This window comes from Triticum urartu, chromosome 7A, assembly GCF_056163025.1.
Source record: "Triticum urartu cultivar PI428250 chromosome 7A, HENAU_Tu73, whole genome shotgun sequence".
Taxonomy (NCBI): Eukaryota; Viridiplantae; Streptophyta; class Magnoliopsida; order Poales; family Poaceae; genus Triticum; species Triticum urartu.
In genome coordinates, this window is record NC_141879.1 from 370613737 (window position 1) to 370631743 (window position 18007).

Genomic DNA, 18007 nt, shown 5'->3' on the forward strand with positions numbered 1-18007 from the left:
ATGCTGTGGTAAATTTTCTATCCCGTTTGGGGTAGTTTCGGGTATATGCTTCTCACAAACCAGAGCTTCTCACAACAAGCATCATGGTTTCGGTAGGGAACGTCCCACCTTTGGGGACGAAACGACATCCACTACCTCTTATTGCTTCCAATTTTTTCCTCATGTCAACATTGAACAACAGGAGTGTTGTGTCAATTTTTGTGATTTTTTGGGGTTCTTTTGGACATTTTTATGCATTAACTGAGTTTTCAATGCATTTATGTGCATAATTCAAATTTGAACTACATGCACATGCTCCAGTGCATATAAATTGGTTGAATAATCAATCTGTGTCCTTGGGTGCATGCTTAGGTCCCATGCAAGAAATGGGAATGAATTTCAAACACCAGGGTACCGTTGATTGCCGGCAAAACATTGAGATGCCTGGTTTTTAAATTCTAGTAAATCCAAAACTCGTCTGAAATTCATGAAACTTGGCATGCTATCATGGAATGGCACCCAACATGATGTGGTATTTTTTGTTTCCATTTTGAGAGAAGGCGCACTCGAATAATGACAGCCAACAAAGGCATTTTGAAAAAATAGCTGCCACTTTAATATCTCAATCGTTTGTATAATTCAAACTGTGTGCGTTCTGTTAACCATTCACATGACGCCACATGTCTTGGTTTTAATGGATGTTGGAGGTGCCGTGCGGACAGCTGCTTGACCTTGACTGAACGGGAGGCGCGCGAGCGCAGTCCGGTGCGCAGGCTGACCGAGGGGCGTGCAAGCTGTCCTCCAATGCGTAGGCTCACCGGGAAGCGTGCGAGCTGTACGCTGCGCAGGCTCACTGGGAAGCAAGCCCTTTGACTTCCATGGCCGCCCGCCTTCCTCTCCATTAATGGCGCCCGAGCCGCTGTTTAATACGGGCGGCCTTACTGTTCACCTCCCCCCCGCAGACCTCCACCGCCATGGCGCAGAATGATCATTTGTCACTAGTCTTCAAGTTTGGTGAAGTCAACTCCGAGTCGGAGGAGATAGAAAATAAGGAGGAATGGGGCCTCATGGACATGGCCCAGAACGAGCTGGCCGCGACGGTTGCTGCCTCCGCTCCTGTCCCAGCTCCCATCCCCGTGCCCGTGCCAGCGACCATCCCCGTAGCATTGACGGGCTGGTCGCCGAGCACTATCGCAGAGCAGGAAGCCGCGGGCGTCAGCGAGGTCTCCGCGGACCCGCGCGAGCTCGTGTACATGCCAGCGCCAGCGCCCATGCCCGTGCGCGCCCCTCCACCCACCGTGGCGCGGGCCCCCGTGCGTTTGGCTGCACCCGCCGCGCCCATGCGCGCCCCTCCACCCATCGTGGCGCCGGTCCTCGTGCGTTTGGCTGCACCCGCCGCGCCCGTGCCCGTGCCCGCGCCCCCCTCAGTGGCATGGGACGCTGCCGTGGACCGCTACCTCTCAGCGGCGCCAGTTGCCGTCCTCCCGCGCCCCGCCCGTCGATCGCGTGACGACATGATGTTTGATTTACAAATGAAGACCATTTTGTGCTACCTTGAAGACTTCAACAACGATGTCCCGGAGGACGACAATGACAACGACGGCACGGCACGCCGCCTCCGCCGCTGGAAATAGTTTTTTGGTGTTTAATATCATATCTCGAATTGTCGATCATATAAATATAAATTCTCAATGTGACTGAATGGAATATATGGTTTGAATGAACTTGCATTTTTCTCTCTTAATGTACAGACTTATCAAACGATTTTCTTTGAAAAAACATCAATAGATTTTAAATATAAAACACTCATCACAAACGTTTTAGTTAGAACACCCGTATGCAAACCGGCAGCTTCCCCAGGAAGCCAAGGGAAAATGTACCGAGCAGGATTTCTGCATCCCTTCAACGCAAACGGTTGTTTTGCATGACCCGTGTGCAACCACGTACAAACAATTGGGTAAGATTTGCATATCTGTCATTTTGGGTATGTTTCCATTTCTCAAACTGGAAAGATTGACATTTGTTTTATCTAGTAACATTGCCATTTGTCAACCTTGTAACACTGCGATTTGTCAAAATATGCAGGTACAAATCACTAGCACTATCTAATTTTTGTAACTAAAATTACTGGCACTATTCATATGGACACCACTAGCAGGCGTGAGTTCATGGACGCATATGCAAATGTACCATTGATTACATACAACAAGTCATCAACCCACAACGACAAGGAGGATACATGTTGGATTATAGATCATTTCCAACAAAAAATTCTAGTAAAGTTTTTCTCATACAACAAATAACAAAGCGATGAAATGAACTTCAGCTCAACCACTCGTCGGCGTTGGAAATGCTTGCTTTGAACCAGAAGTGATTCTCTGGGAAGGGCCAGCATTCTCTAGGAAGGGCCAGCTACTGTCAATCTTGAGACCAACGCAGGACTGATCATCAAGGCTGAAACGGCCTATGTTAGGACCCATATTCGGACGGTAGGGAAGCATAGTAATGTCCGAGGTATAGACATAGTTGCTTCTCATAAATGGTAGTAACATTGTCTCAACAGCAGCTGGATCGCCTTCCACCATCATTGGATAGTTTTGTCCATGGAAGACCGAGTTTCCTCCAAGACTTTCAATACTGAACTAGGGAGAAGGTGTTGGCACTAGTACACTAGTATCCATCCCGAATACCCTGCAACTGATGTTGGAATAGGTCCGGAGAGTGCGACCATACGAAACAACACCTGCTTCCTTAGTAACATCAGCAATGCCTTGTATAGAGACAAGAAGAGGTGATCCATCGGAATAAGTTGCTAGGCGCCCTAAGTATATGGGTCATGCTCGTCCTCATGCTCGTGAATAAAATTTTCAAGTATAGGTGGTGGAATGTTCACAGGACCTTGGAAACGCAAGAAGGTTAATTAGTAAAGGAAAACTAGCTAACCCGCATGCATGTGGATGAAACAATTGTCCAAGGATTTTCGAAGTGGAACCCAGTGACGAGTGTACACATTCACAAGTTCCCACTTGCAGTTGTACCCAATATAAACAACCCAATCTCCATTTGCGCCTACCCAAGCCTTGCCCTCAAGTGATGGCATTTTAACATCATGCGTATCATTATCAAGCGGCATCAACTTCCACAAGGCGAGGCTTCCCTCATCCCCACGCTAGTCAGCAGGGTCACGGCAAAGAAGATAGGAGAGATCAAACCGCTCCTGGACCCTTGGGTTCCTTGTAATGATGTTATTAGTTGAGTCGAGAATGGTCTTGAACGAACCTGCCATGCTAGCCAAGGTGATGACATTGCACCGATCAATGAGTTCCTCCATTGCATCATCATTCAGATCGGGGCAAGAATAATGGGGTCGTTTCTAGCTTGTTCCCTCCATGGAGAAGACGATCAAACAATGGCAGAAGGAAGGTTGAAGGCAAATGGAGGAGGGAGGAAGAGCTAGCGTGCGACAGCAGTTCCAAATCTAGAGGGAAAGGCGAAGAGTCGGTGGACGGTTGCCACAGTACACGAAGAGACGCCTGGGGAGCAAACGGTTGCCACAGAGGTCACACACTGATGACAAGGGCCGAGTGAACCGCATGCAATCCCATCGCACAACACACACGTCCTGTTAAGTTGAACCGTTTCTGTTCTCTTGTGTCAACACAAACTGTTCATCCGAGTGAACCGGATGCCGTATATCGCACACACCTTGATCTGGATGACCGTTTCTTTTATGTTTCCTAATCACAAATAGTTCATCCGAGTGAACCGTATGTTGTATATCACACACATCTTCATCTGGCTGCCCGTTTCTTTTGTGTTGCCTAATCACAAACAGTTCATCCGACTGAACTGTATGCTGTGTATCGCAGACGCCTTCATCTGGCTGCCCATTTCTTTTGTTCCTCCTCATCGCAAACAGTTAATTGAACTGAACCGTATGCCCTTCATCACAGACGCAACTAAAATCTGAACCGTGTTTGATGCATCCTCCATCGCAAACGTTTTGCACCTTTTTTGACGGTTTTCATACACCACCGTTTGCAATTATTGCATCGCACATAGTTTCTCAAAGGGTCTCTGATCGTAGTGTCGCGTTAGCAGCATCCCGCAGTAGTGATATTTCTTATCTTTATAGCATGGACATTTGGACTTTTATAATGTTCAAAGCAATAGTCTAGTTTTGACATGATAACATAAATACTCAAGCATATCAACAAGCAACCATGTCTTTCAAAATATCAACACTAAAATAAGTTATCCCTAGCCCATCATGCTCAATCATTGATCCATTCATGAAACACACTCGCATATTAGCTACACCCAGTACTCAAGTACGATCATATTGCCTCCTAGTTGGTGCTGTTATAAGAGAAGATGGTGACTCAAATTCAAAAATAAAAATTGCATAAAGTAAAAGAAAGGCCCTTCGCAGAGGGAAGTAGGGATTTGTAGAGGTGTGATGACCCACAAGTATAGCGGATCAATTGTAGCTCTTTTCGATAAGTAAGAGTGTTGAACCCAACGTGGAGCAGAAGGAAATGATAAGTAGTTTCCAGTAAGGTGATGTCTGCAAGTGCTGAAATTGTAAGTAGCGGGGTAGTTTGATAGTAAGATAATTTGTAATGAGCAAGTAACAATAGTAGTAACAAAAGTGCAGCAAGGTAGCCCAATCCTTTTGAGGCAAAGGACATGCCAAAACGGTCTCTTATAATAGGCAAAACGTTCTTGGGGGTACACGGGAATTTCATCTAGTCACTTTCATCATGTTGGTTCGATTCGTGTTCGCTACTTTGATAATTTGATATGTGCGTGGACTAGTGCTTAGGTGTTGTTCTTACTTGAACAAACATCCTACTTTTGATTAACCCTCCCGCAAGCATCCGCAACTACGAGAAAAGTATTAAGAATAAATTCTAACCACAACATTAAACTTTCGGATACAATCGGTCCCTTACGGAATAGCGCATAAACTGGGGTTTAAGCTTCTGTCACTCTCGCAACCCATCATCTAATTGCTACTCCAAAATGCATTCCCTTAGGCCCAAATATGGTGAAGTGTCATGTAGTTGACGTTCACATGACACCACTAAGGGAATCACAACATACATACTATCAAAATATCGAACACATACCAAATTCACATGATTACTTGCAACATGAGTTCTCCCGTGACCTCAAGAACAAAGGTAACTACTCACAATTGATAAACATGCTCATGATCAGAGGGGTATTAAATAGCATACTGGATCTAAACATGTAATCTTCCACCAAATAAACCATATAGTAATCAACTACAACATGTAATCAACACTACTAGTCACCCACAAGTACCAATCTATAGTTCCGGTAACAAGATTGAACACAAGAGATGAACTAGGGTTTGAGAGGATATGGTGTTGTTGAATATGTTGATGGAGATTTCCCTCCCTAAGATGGGAGAGTTGTTGGTGATGATGATGACGATGATTTCCCCCACTGGGAGGGAAGTTCCCCCGGCGGAATTGCTCCGCCGAAGGGCAAAAGTGCTCCTGCCCAAGTCCCGCCTCGAGGCGGCGGCACTTCGTCCCGAAAGTCCTCTCCATATTTTTTCTAGGTCAAAATGACTTATATACCAAAAGATGGGCACCGGAGGTGGGCCGAGGAGGCCACAACCCCCTAGGGCGCACCATAGGGCCCTAGCGCGCCCAGGTGGGTTGTGCCCACCTGGTGGCCCCCCTCTGGTAGTTATTTGCTCCAATAATTATTATATATTCCATTAAAAAATCCCGTGAAGTTTCAGCTTATTTGGAGTTGTGCAGAATAGGTAGCCTGACGTAGCTTTTCCAGGTCCAGATTTCCAGCTGCAAGAATTCCCCCCTTGGTGTGTACCTTGCGTATTACGAGAGAAAAGGCATTAGAATTACTCCAAAAAGCATTATTATCGAGACAAACATTATAAATAACAGTAAGAAAACATGATGCAAAATGGACGTATCAACTCCCCCAAGCTTAGACCTCGCTTGTCCTCAAGCGAAAACCGAAATCGAAAAACATGTCCACATGCTTCGAGAAAGAGGTGTCGGTAAAAACAAAATACGGACATAGAAGCATCATGTTGATTATTATAACAACAACAAAATTAAACATAGGACTTTTATCATAGAACTTTCATCATATACTTCTCATGAATAAGAATAGTTCATCACACAACGAAGTATAAAGCAAAAACTCTACTAGAAACCAACAAACTATGTTCTCAGTCAACTTTGCATCTACAATTTATCATCTTTTCAGGAAGGGTCACATGTCGGAGCCTTTAGGCAAGTCCACATACTCAACCATCATATAGTCTTCTATGATTGCTAACACTCACCTCATACCCATGAGCAAAACATTTCAACCGGACACATATAAAGATAGGGGCTTATGATTTCGCCTCCCAACATACTCATCTCAAGGGTGATGTCAACAATAATAACTCATGCCACCCATATTCAACTAAACATATGTGCCTAGATCTTTCCTCACCACATGATGCTTGCCAAAGGAGAAAAATTAAAAGAAATAGAGAGAAAAACTTTGACTCTTGCATAAAAGTAAAACATAGGCCCTTTGCAGGGGGAAGCAGAGGTTGCCATGCGCTTATTTGTTTGTATGCTCAATCCCTTAGTGCAAAAGAACGTCATGTTACATTACCCCTTGTGATAGCAACATTTATTATGCAGTCTGTCGCTTTTATTCTTCACCATGACAAGTTCGTGCAATGCTCAATTTTCTCTTACACTAAATGATCTCACACTTTTAGAAGCAATTTTTATTGCCTTTTTGCACCGATGACTACTTACTTGAGGGATCTTGCTCAATCCCTAGGTAGGTATGGTGGTAACTTGAAAATAGATTTGGGTTTAAGGGTTTTTGGATGCACAAGTAGTATCTCTACTTAGTGCAGAATTTTTGGCTAGCAAAGATAGGGGGTAGGCACCATATGTTAAAGGATCTATGACAATATGACTTCTATGTGAATATGAACAAACACAAATCATTAAGTTGTCTTCCTTGTCCAACATCAACAATTTTGGCATATAATATTTTGATGAGGGCTCACAATCACAAAAGATTTCTAGGATAGTATATTTATATATGAATCATTAAGTTTGTCAATCTATAATAAAATTTTCTACTTATACTTTTCCTTATGTGGTGCCATCACCTACCATAGGATTAGTATATAATATTTTCTTTATTTATTTATTTCCTTTCTTTTATTTGTTTCCTTTCTTATTTCTTTATTTTATTGGCAACATGAATGTAAAGGAAGAAAAAACTCATATTAAACTTTATTATATAACTTGCACACGATTACAAGGATAGATCACTAAGCAAACTCTCAAAGAAGAAAGGATCGAACTAAACTTTTATTCATCTAAAGCAAAAGGATCGAACTAAAATAAGTAAAAGCAAAAAGATAGTGGGATGATACGATACCAGGGCACCTCCCCCAAGACAGGGTGATGAAGCGACCCTATCTTTAAGGATCAAAATATTCTCTAATTGACGGATGACGCTCCGGAGGTGGGTGATGTGTTCTTGATGCAGAATATTCTCATGAGTGAGATACTTGTTTTGTATGCGAACTATTTCAATGATGCGAAAGGCTGCAATCTCAGCAGGAGTAAGATGAGTAAGGTAAGGTTTAAGGATACCCTCCTCGTCGTCGTCAGCTGGCAGTGCTTGTTCGAAGACTGGAGGCTGGTCTACGGTAACCTCCTTGCTCTCATCTCCTCCGGCAGCTCCCTCGGGCTCTTCTCTCTTTAGCTCGATCTTCATCAACCAAGGATCCTCTTCCACGTTGTTGGAGGAAGAAGAAGACATTATGCCTGGCCCAACAGATATGACAGAAAATAGCAAGAAAAGAGAACAAAGGATTTCTCCGCGATACGGTGATCAACAGGTTCGTGAAGTATATATATTTTTTATCTTGGAGGACAAGCATATGGTAGAAAAACAGAGTACGGAAGGTGTCCTAGGTGGGTACAACCCACCTAGGCGCGCCAGGGTTGGCTGGTGCGCCTTGGTGTCTTGTGCCCACCAGGGGATGCTTCCTGGAAGTTTCTTTATTCCCAAAATTCTAAAATATTCCAAAACTGATAAAATATATTTTTGCGGATTTTTCGGAGTCTGCTTACTTACCGTATCACGTCCTCCTTATTTTCACGATTCTGGAGTGTTCCGGAAGGACTCTTTTATGTGTTCTTCCGGTGTCATAGTTTGGATAATATCACATTCAATATTAATAGGCGTACGTGAGATATAATGCTTTATTCGTTGCCCATTGACAACCTTCGGGTTAGTACCTTCGGAATTATTTATTTTGATAGCTCCAGACCGGTAAACCTCCTCGATAACGTATGGGCCTTCCCATTTTGAGAGGAGTTTTCCTGCAAAGAATCTGAAATGAGAGTTGTACAAAAGAAAATATTCTCCAACTTTATACTCGCGCTTTTGAATTCTTTTGCCATGCCATCTCTTTACTTTTTCTTTAAATAATTTTGCATTTTCATAAGCTTGGGTTCTCCATTCATCTAATGAGCTAATATCAAATAACCTCTTTCACTAGCAAGTTTGAAGTCATAATTGAGTTCTTTGATTGCCCAATATGCTTTATGTTCTAACTCAAGAGGCAAATGACGAGCTTATCCATAAACCATTTTATAAGGAGACATACCCATAGGATTTTTATATGCTGTTCTATAAGCCCAAAGTGCATCATCTAATTTCTTAGACCAATTCTTCTTGGACCTATTGACAGTCTTTTGCAAAATTAATTTTATTTCTCTATTGCTAAGTTCAACTTGACCACTAGACTGAGGATGATAAGGTGATGCAATTCTATGGTTAACATCATACTTGGCAAGCATTTTACGAAAAGCACCACGAATAAAGTGTGAACCACCATCAGTCATTAAATATCTAGGGACTCCAAACCTTGGGAAAATGACTTCCTTAAGCATTTTAATAGAGGTGTTATGATCAACACTACTAGTTGGAATAGCTTCTACCCATTTAGTAACATAATCAACAGCAACCAAAATATGTGTATACCCATTAGAGGAACAAAAAGGTCCCATGTCATCAAATCCCCAAACATCAAATGGTTCAACAGCAAGTGAATAATTCATAGGCATTTCTTGATGCTTATCGATATTACCTATCGTTTGACATTCATCACAAGATAAGACAAACTTACGGGTGTCCTTGAAAAGAGTAGACTAATAAAATCTAGATTGTAATACCTTGTGAGCAGTTCTATCTCCAGCATGATGCCCTCCATAAGCTTCGGAGTGACATTTTCGTAGGATTTGTCCCTGTTCATGGTCAGGTACACAACATCTACTAATACCATCTACTCCTTCTTTATAAAGATGTGGGTCATCCCAAAAGTAATGTCTTAAATCATAGAAGAAATTTTTTCTTTTGTTGGTATCTAAAGCTAGATGGGAAATATTTAGCAACAATGTAATTAGCATAATCAACATACCAAGGAGTACTATGAGAAACATTTATTGCAGCTAACTGCTCATTAGGAAAACTATCATCAATAGGTAGTGGGTCATCAAGCACATTTTGAAGCCTAGACAAATTATCAGCAACTGGGTCTCGGCTCCTTTTCTATCAATGATATGTAAATCAAATTCTTGTAACAAGAGAACCCATCGAATAAGTCTAGGTTTAACATATTTTTTTTCCATAAGATATTTCATAGCAACAAGGTTTGTGTGAACAGTTACTTCGGAATCAACAATATAAGGTCTAAATTTATCACAAGAAAACACAACTGCTAAGAATTTGATGCGGAGCATCCCATGATCATCCCCATGGACACACCTACACCTCCAACGACACCACTTGGACCAATGACAAGAGCCCGAGCCAAGGCTATCCAAGATAAGGTGAACTCACTCCTCTCCGAACTTCCACTTTCTATGCATGAGACATGGCTACTACCTAAGTCCGAGTTGTTGTGCATGATTAGGTACCAAGAGGACCCTACCGAAGATGCACATGAAGATGTACAAGTCCCCAAGTTCACGGATGAAGAGAACCATCAGAAGGAGTCAAGTACACCTCCCAGGCCCCGGACATCCGGCCACGACCCCGGACATCCGGCCCGTAGAGCTCCTCCCACTACAGCCGCGCAGCCGCCAGAAGCTACAGGCCCCAGACATCCGGCCTCGCCAGCCCGGACATCCGGCCTTTCCCGAGCCCCCGGATATCCGGCCCCCAGCCCAGAAATCTGGACCCCTCTGAACCCGAGAGCAACAAAGCCCACCGCTCCTGCCCGGACATCCGGCCTCCTCTGCCCGGACATCCGGCGTTGCATGAAAGCCCAGACATCTGGCCCGACGCCCGGACGTCCGGCCTCCCTTGTCTACGCACAGTGAAGGGCCGAGGCCCATGTACCCCTTCTCCCCCCTAGACTATATATACTCCACCTCGTCCAACTTTCTAGGGTTAGCAAAGGATTAGCTCATATTTTGTGTGAGAGCTTTGCTCATCCACTTGGATACCTTCTCCTCGGAGATTCGAGCCTCCACCGGAGAAGATCCCCCAAGCGGATTCAAGAACCCTTTTAGGGAAGAACTCAAGACCACCTCACGGAGAAGACTGGCTACCCTTGTATCGTCCTTAGTTGTCCGTGGATCGTGTATCTTCCCTTATGTACTTGAGGATCTAGCACATGTGTGACTTATTCGTGTTGGTTTAGTGTTTCCTCTTGTGTTCCCCCTTGTGTTTTCCCTCTTTCCCCCCTCATGTTCCTCGTGTTCTTCGCGGGATCCGCTCCTTTCGTGAAAGATCGGCCGATTAGGATTCCACCCTACATCATCTTGGTATCAAGAGCCACGTTGATCACGATTTCGGAGCCTCCCCGTTGTGTTGTTAGCCTTGTTTTTGTTGATTTTGTCCCTAATTCGAAAATTGCCCCACAAAAATAGCCCTAATTTTTTTTGTGATTTGTTGGCGTGATGAAGTTTTGTTGGATTTGATCCGTGGATTTCGTGTGTTGCAGGTAGATCTAGCTTTCCATCCACTTTTCCCCAATTTCCATCCACAAATTTCTCCGAATTTTGCCCGGATTTGACCTCTCCTCGCGACGATCTTCGAATCCATCCACAGATCCAGAGCCCGGACATCCGGCCCGACAAGCCCGGACATCCGGCCATGACCTCGGACGTCCGGCCCGTGTCAGCACCACTTCCTTTCCACCGCCCATTTCCCGTCCATTTTTCACCAAATTTTGTTCCAGTGCCCACATATACTTCCGCATACCTCCACCACTTCCGCGTAGCTCCACCATATACCACATACACAACCACCGCTTACGAACTCCAACTCCGACAATTTTGGTCCAATTTTGCTTTGAGAATTTGAGTTGCGGTACCGTGTCCTACTTGTGTTTCGACTATTTAGGTACGGTTTGACATCAACATCACCGCCGCTCATCTTTGCCACGGATACGTCATCAACAATGACCACCTCGACTACATCTTGGTATTCGTCACACTCATTCGATCACCATCATCCGTTCTTGCTTACGGACGAGGAACCAAAGAATGGTAACCTCGTCTTGGTATCGTTGATACATCATTCTTGCCATTACATTGATAGCCATCATAGCCTTACTCCTTTGCGTTGCTTACCCATCGAGACTAGCCATTGAGTATTGCCGGCAACGAGACTTGTGCACTTTAGTGATAATACTTCCCATAGCATACATACATCATTGTTGCATATCTTGGTATCATCTCTTGTGTCACAAGGTTGTCATCGCATACACAATTGCTATCTTGGTTCGTGAAGCATTGCATGAGAAAAGAGCTCCAACATCAAAGAGCCAAACAAGCTTTTAAGAAAAAAAGGGAAAGATAAGCAAAGAGCTTTTAAGCAAGAACCATAGCATCATACAACATTAAGATTGTCATACTCGATCATCTTGGATCATCGCATAGAAACACCTTGCATCGAGCATACTTGGGATAGAAGTCGTCGCATTTTTGCTAAGTAGGTTGTGCACAAGTTCTTGTATCCGCCTATTGTGCAATCGTGCTAGCGTCTCTCTAGTGTTGTGCAACACGAGCATTTTTGTGGATTCCACATTTTGGCTCATCCTTGGTTGCACGACCCCACTTATCATTTTACGTGTGTGTTTCCGTGTACCTTATATGCTTGGTGTACTTGCTACATTGCATCTTGCAAATCTTTTCCAACATTATTGAAGCTCACTTACAATTGCATCAAATTTTGTGCCACCATCCTAACCAAGCTCCACCATAAGCTTTTACTTGTCTAGGTGTGAGAAACATACAAGAACTAGTACCAATTGTGCTATTTCCTTGTCCTACATTGTAGTGATCATCGATCCACTTTCAACTTCGGTCAAGGTACATTTGGTATTCGTTCTTCTCTTTCTACCACTCACATTTTTCTTGGAATGACGGATAGGCCAAGTACTTCTACCAACCCACTCTTCATTGAGCCCGACGACGACATGAACTCCTACGTCACCAAGAGCCACCTCTTTGGTGCACAACGTGCTTTGCATCAAGAGCAACAAGCAATGAGTGAACACATCGACAACCTCGCCGCCGACTTGCGACTCTCCGAGCAACATACAAGGGACTACTTCGACCACAAGCTCGCCGATCACAAGCAAGGGAATGATGCAAGGATGGACGAGATTCGCGCTTTGTTGCTCAACCGCTCTTCTTCCACTTCTTCCTCATCAAGACGGACCCGATCAAGTCGACACTCTGACTTCACCCTCTCCGGCTCAAGTACACCGACATCAAACACTCTACGCCGTGCCACGTGCAATGATCGTAAAGCAAGCCTCAATCCTCTACGTGACACCGACTCTCAAGAGCACCGACAACGTCAAACCCCAGAGGCTTTTGCACTAGCACGAGAACGGCAACGAGAACGCCAACATGAAGAGGAAGAGCGAGCGCGTCTACACCAGGAAGCCCAAGTTGCCGAGGCACAACGCAAAGAAGAACAACTACATGAAGCTCAAGCAATTGCGGTGCAACAAGCCCTCCGAGATTCAAGTCGAGCCGTAGCCAACCGAGGTTGACAAGCTCGTGAACAAGAAGAAGCACTTCGCGAAGAAATTCAGGAACGAAGATTCCAAGCTCGCGTGCACCATCAAGTTCCTCCTCGAGATCGACAAGCTCCTCCACAAGCTCGCCAAGAACATCAAGTTCATCAAGAGCATGAAGACAATGGAAATCCCCCACGACAAGAGCAACATGAGGTTGACAATCCTCCTCATCAAGAGCGACACGAGTTTGACAATCATCAACAACATGGACGTCATCATCCCCGACCCCAACAAAATGAACAGCAACGCTATGGCAAGCTCAAGTTCACCATGCCCAAGTTTAACCGAAGCAACGATCCCGAAGAGTATCTTTCATGGGCATTGAAGGTCGACAAAATCTTCTGTTTGCACAACTTTGAAGAAGAGAAGAAGATCGCAATGGCATCCCTTGAGTTCCAAGACTATGTCCTCATTTGGTGGGAACAAGTTATCGAGCGCCGAGAGGCAAGAGGTGAACCACCCATCACTACTTGGGAGAAAATGAAGGATGTCATGAGAGCACGCTTCGTGCCTACCTACTACAACCGTGACCTCTTCAAGAAACTCCAACTACTCAAGCAAGGAACCAAGAGCATTGAAGAGTACTACAGGAGATGGAGATTGCCATGATACGAGCCAATGTCACGGGAGACGATGAGCAAACTATGGCACGTTTCTTGAATGGACTCAACCGTCCTATCAAGAAGATCGCCGACTTCCAACCATACTCGAACCTCATCGAGCTAGTGCATCAAGCTACAAAGGCGGAACGTCAAGTGCAAGACGATTATAAGTATGACAAGTTCCCATCCAGGTCCTATGGCTTCTCCAACAACCAAGCTTCAATGACTCCAACACCGTCTACCAAGCCTTCTACAAGCAACATAGACAAGTCGAGTTCCAAGAAAGCTTCGTCAACTCCAAGTCATCCTCCTACTACAAGCAACTTCAAGCCAAGAGCTTCATCATCATCCACTCCAACCGATGAGACTGTTAAGACGAGTTCCTTCAAATGCTTCACATGCGGAGGCTGAGGCCACAAGTCCTATGAGTGCACCAACAAGCGGACCATGATCCTCAACGATGACGGCACCTACGACTCGATGAGTGAAGGAGAAATGGACGCTCTTGAGCAAGTCGCCATGCACCGGCAAGTGAACGACAAATAGGAACAAGTCTTTTGTGATGAAGATTCAAGTCCCGCTCTTGTTGTCTCCAAGGTCTTGACTCTCCAACATCACCAAGAAGAAGACCAAAGATGCCACATATTCCACACCAAGGCCGACATCAATGGAAGATTCGTCAAGGTCATCATCGATGGAGGGAGTTGTCATAATCTCGCAAGTGAAGAACTTTGCTCCAAGCTCCAATTGCCCAAGACGAAGCACCCACATCCATAATAAGTGCGATGGCTTATCGACTCCGACACTATCCAAGTTGAGCATTGAGTACAAGTCTTCTTCAAAATTGGCGCCTATGAAGACACCTTAGAGTGCGACGTCGTTCCAATGACCGTTTGCCACCTTCTCCTTGGACACCCATGGCAATTTGATAAGGAGTCATCCACAACGGCCGAAGGAACCACTACATCTTCAAGATGAAGGGCAATGAGTACGTCCTTCGTCCCATGTCTCCAAGCCAAGTTGTCGCTGACAAGCAAGCCACCCATCATGGAGATCATAGTGATAGAGAGAGCCACCTAAAAGAGAGTGAGCGCCACAAGCCCAAATCTAGCACCTCCACGATGGGCGAAAAGAAGAACTTAGTCCTATTTGCCACAAAAAGTGAGATAAGAGGAGTGTGTGAGAACCCATCTAGTGTCCTACACTACGTCCTTTTGTGCAAGGACAATGCACCACAAACTAACACCTCTCACACTCTTCCTCTAGTGTTGTGTTCTCCTTTGCAGGAATTTCATGATGTTTTCCCCGACGAGCTACCTCCGGGACTACCTCCACTACGAGGCATCGAGCACCGTATCGACCTCATCCTCGGAGCACCTCTTCTGAACAAAGCTCCCTACCGTGTTAACCCCGAAGAAACCAAAGAAATACAAAGGCAAGTAAAGCATCTCATAGACCATGGTGTAACGCCCTCGATGCGGCTATATCTCCCACGTGTCGAAGCATGACTTAGAGGCATAACCGCATTGAAAGCAATGTCGCAAGTGAGGTAATCTTCGCAAACAACCCATGTAATACAAAAGGGAAAGAGATACATAGCTGGCTTACATTCGCCACTTCACACAATTACATGAATAAAACATTACATCATCCAGATACAATCAAGGTCTGACTACGGAACCAAAATAAAAGAAGAACCCCAAATGCGACAAGGTCCCCGATCGACCCCAACTGGGCTCCACTACTGATCAACTAGAACGAAGCAACACAACGGACAAGATCTTCATCGAGCACCTCCTTGAGCTTGGTTGCGTCGCCTGCTCGGTAACATTGGCACCTGCAAGCTGGTTTTGGAAGTATCTGTGAGCCACAGGGACTCAGCAATCTCGCACCCTCGCGATCAAGACTATTTAAGCTTATGGGTAAGGTAAAGGTATGAGGAACAAACTTCAATCTTCACCTGCAACTAACAACGCTATAAGAGGGACTGAGCAAAGCGGTAACATAGCCAAACAACGGTTTGCTAGGACAAGGTGGGTTAGCGGCTTGGTTCAACAATATGGGAGGCATGATAAGCAAGTGGTAGGTATCGCAGCATAGGCATAGCAAAAGAGCGAGCAACTAGCAAGCAAAGATAGAAGTGATTTCGAGGGTATGATCATCTTTCCTGAAATCCCGCAAGGAAGAAGAACGAGTCCATGAAGAAGACAAACGGACGTAGACGAACGGGTCCTCACAAACGTGACGTTATCGGAACCGACCCGAAGAAGCAAACACCGGAAAGAAGCACACAACATAGTAAACAACCATCACATAAGCATGGCACGTTGCGCAAACAAGTATGATGCATGTCCGGTTTAAATATGCATGACATGGCAAAATGCACAAACAACACTACAACTTAAGTGGAGCTCAATATGCATCGGGGTGCATATTGCCAAAACACCACATAACGTATTTAGTTCGATCTTGTTTATGTACCCAACAATATTAAATGTTGATTAACATGGCAAGAGGGTGAAGCAAAGTAAAACTACCTATCTAGGCAAGTTTAAATGAGGCCGGAAACAACGAACAACAATTCCCGTAAATCCCCATGTGCATATATTAGGTTTGGTCCTGTTCTGCCCTAAACCATATTTTATAGTTATTAAACATGCAAGATGATGCCACCATGTTAAACTAGGCAAAATTCTACCCCATTTACATATAAAGTTCATTAAATTCGGAGTTACGGTTATTTAGTTATGAATTAAAGCATTTTAACATGGCATAGGAGCAAATTTAAACAAACATCATTTTAGACATTTTAAACATGGATGAAAGTGGCATATAATTAAACTACACATAATTCTAAGCAAGTTTCATATATAATTCATTTTAATCCGATGCACCAATTGGGAGTTATTATATGCATGTTGCCTAGGGACTTTTCTATAAAACAGTAAAACCTAAGATATAAAACAAATAGGCCAGGACTGAAAAAAAACGTTCATGGGCTGGAACTGGCCGGCCCAACAGTGGAAGGGGGAAAAAATGAGGCGCTGGGGATGGCCTCACCATGGGCCAAGCCCAGATCAGGGGGAGAGGCCCAGGCAGGCCGGCTCTGGAGGGGAATCAGGCTGGCCTTGGCGCTGGATGCGGTGAACGAGCGGGCGAGCGGGCACGCCCGATCTTGAACCGCTGCTCATAGCAGGGGAAGGAGAGGCCGGCGCTGGCCTTGGCACGGGCGGGACAAGAAGCAGGGCGAGGCGGCGCTGCTTGAAGGGAGGTTCGATGAGACGGGCCTGCAGGCGGCTTACGGCGGCAGGGACCCACGTGATCTGACGAGGGAAGCCGGTTCCCGATGGTTGGAGTCGAACAAGACGACGATGGCTTGGCTCCTGCGCAGAAATACAGAGAGCAAGCTATAAGGGAAGGAGGAATAGAAACGGAGGAAGGGAGGAGCTGGTGGCCGGGAACGCGACCTGGGCGACGTCGCGGAGTAGGGGTCGCCGGCGATGCGGTGGGCTCCGGTGGAGGAGAAGAAGACTGCAGGGGCGGAGGACTTGGGCAGACGGGAGGAGCAGGCGGCGGGACTTGGGCTCCACGGCCACGACGCGGTTCCTGCGGATGGAGGTCAGCGTGGCTAGGCACTACACTTGCCGACGCGGACGGCAGAAACACGGCGGCGCTGACATCGAATTCATGGCGCGACTGGGCAGCGACAGGTCTTGGTGCTGGAGTGGTCATGGAGCTCGAGGACGACGATGTCCGGGTGCCATGGCGGTCTTCTTGTCCAGAACGAGAGAGAGAGAGAGATGCGAGAAACGGGAGAGGAAACGAGGAGCAGAGGAGGAGCGGCGACGGGGTTGGCCTGCGGTGGATGCTGCTGTGATTTGGGCGGCGCTGAAAAACAGGGAGGGGTCGGAGAGGATTTGGATCGGGAGGAGTGCGGCTCTGGTTGGCTGGGCGATGGGATCGAGGGAGATTGTGTGAGGGGATCCCGAGAGGATTAGTTGCGTTGGCCAAGAGGGATGGATGGGACAACTCCCCTAGAAATTAGGGTTGACTGTTTATATAGGTAGGTTGGTTAGGTTAGGGGCTACTCGGTCCATCCGATCGTAATCGGACGATCCCGGATAAAATAGCTAGGGAGTCCAAATAAGAAAACAGTGATGTTTTGTAGACGTTTGGGGATGATCCGGACACAACGGTAGCGACAGCCCGAGTCGGGTCCGGGACAGCTTTCGGGCGCGCGTGAGGAGGGTCGCGGGCTGACGAGACAGGTTAGGTAGGGCCTGGCGGT